Source organism: Perognathus longimembris, chromosome 3, assembly GCF_023159225.1.
Source record: "Perognathus longimembris pacificus isolate PPM17 chromosome 3, ASM2315922v1, whole genome shotgun sequence".
NCBI classification, from domain to species: Eukaryota; Metazoa; Chordata; class Mammalia; order Rodentia; family Heteromyidae; genus Perognathus; species Perognathus longimembris.
In genome coordinates, this window is record NC_063163.1 from 18905213 (window position 1) to 18907626 (window position 2414).

At 32.7% G+C, this 2414-nt stretch overlaps 1 non-coding gene across 1 annotated transcript; it reads right to left on the reverse strand.

The window, feature by feature from the left end:
* Window positions 1-2050: 2050 nt before the first annotated feature.
* On the reverse strand, window positions 2051-2157 carry LOC125349852. Its single transcript, XR_007210648.1, has one exon. It is a non-coding gene; the product is annotated as a U6 spliceosomal RNA (small nuclear RNA).
* Window positions 2158-2414: the final 257 nt, after the last annotated feature.

A 2414-nucleotide genomic window follows, 5' to 3' on the forward strand; every position in this document is an offset into this window, starting at 1 on the left:
TAAACATTATTAATGTTAGTGGAGTTGTTTATAGTTTTACTTAATTTTGTTTTTTAAATGGCAGAAAGCTCTGTTCAGAAGATGATTAGCCACTGTGAGATGGATGTAACATGGTAGGATAACAAAGATATGTGTCTATTTCAGTATTCCCCACTTGATATTTATTTTATTTTTTTTAAAAGCACACATTGAGGTCAGGAGACAGAGGCTCAAACCTGTAACCCTAACTACTCAGCACTATGAAATTTGATGATTACAGTTTGAAGCCAACCTGGTCAAGAAAGTACATGGGACCCCTGTATCCACTAATTTATCAAAAAATAAAGCCAGAAGTGGAGCTGTAGCTCAAATGATAGGTTGGTAGCCTTGAGCAAAAGAAGCTCAAGGACAATGCCTTGTCCCAAAGTTCAAAACCCAGGACCAGCATACAACCATAGAGCACATAGACACATACACACACACACACACACACACACACACACACACACACAGAGAGAGAGAGAGAGAGAGAGAGAGAGAGAGAGAGAGAGAGAGAGAGAGAGAAAGAGAGCACAGATTGAGAAATAACTTGGAATAAGAAGCAAAAATCAAACATTACAACTAAGGTAAATAAAGTCTTTAAATTTGAATAGATGAGCTTTCAGAGTAACACACTTAAAGACTTATACTTCTCTATGATTCTAAGTAATAATGTAAATGGAATGATTGAGTGCTGTTATTAGAAGGTACAAGAATTCATTTTTGCATTGAGGGAGAAAACTACAATCAGTTACACTATCCTCTAAACAGAGACTTCATTAATACAACAGTTTTTTTTCTGTTTCTATTATTTTTACTTTATAAAAAGAGAATTGTGCAGTAACAAGTAGATTAGGATTATAATATCATTTTATAATTGCTTGAGACTTATTCTTGGTTGAATATCCATAGCCATTGATAAAACATGCTAACAAAAGAAAATCAAGACATTTTCTTAAATAATTACATTTTTAAGAAATAGAATTCTATGGCCTTGTGCTCAGTATATGAATAAAGCTGATGATAAACTGATAATGTACAAAATAGATTGATGGAAATAAACTATACAAAATATCCTTCACCTGTATCAGAGACTTCAGAGCTGACCACTGTACCTGGATCATTATAAACTCATTAAGAAGATCACTGGTAGGTTTCTCAGGAAATCATTCTGGCATTTATTATCTGCAGGGAATATTATGTTGTCAATACATGTGATAACCCATAGTGATTTAACTAGAATCTCCTAATGCTACATTTTGCTGCTCATAGAAAATAGAATTTTTTTCAAAATACCTTTGCACTTATGCTCCTTAACTGAATAAGTAAATCTTTTAGCATATAGATAGATTGATTGATATTCTACTTACAGTAGTAGTACTTACTAAGTTTCTTGCATTTTTTAATTTGTAAAGAAATACTTAAACATTTATTTTTATTACATAGAGTCTAATTAATATGGTAATATAGACAGTACTTTAAGTACTACTCCACTGGCCAATGTGGGAGACAAGGCACAAGTAAAATATCATTGCTGCATCAGCAGTTAGTACAGATTGCTAAAAACTGAGATTAAACACAGATGGGCTCTGAAAAGACCTCAGGAAGAAGATAATGTTTCAAACAATGTTCAAAGGATGGTAGTTCACTTCTTGACTCACAACTTAACTAAATATTTCATATGGGAAAGTATTTTTTTCTAATCTGGATTAGTTGACATATCAGACATCTCATCCCTGAGTCTCCCTTACTTAATCATCCTGTAGTTTCCTTTTATGAGGACAGTTAATTAATAGAATTTCTTCACTACTATTTGCTGACAAGAATTGATATAAGTTCACAGATGGCTCATTTTTGTCTTTTGCTTTTTTTTAATGAAATAGTAATTATTGTTCACTAAGTGAATTCTAGTGGCTAGCTACTACCAGTGTCTAATTTCAGAAAAAGAAATCTCGCATATAGGATTACAACAGAGTATCAAATTGTATAATACAATCATCGGACTAATAGCATAAACTTTTTTTTAAATATGGAACGCTTCACGAATTTCAAGAATTTGTGTGTCATCCTTGTGCAGGGGCTATGCTAATCTTCTCTATATCATTCCAATTTTAGTATATGTGCTGCCGAAGAGAGAACTAGCATAAACTTTTGTGATGAGAATTCTACCATATTTGCTGAACCCTTTGAATAGACTGAAAATTAACCTGACAGTATAATTTTGTATAGATATACATTGAAGTTAACGAAGAACCTAGCACAGTACTTATCAGGAGGTAGGTACTCAATTGTTACCTGCCAGAATTATTTTAAAATGACTAAACTTCATACTTGCTTTGCTTCTTCTTGAAGTCCTTTTATTCCTACAACTTTCCCTTGTCAAAAGAACCTACATT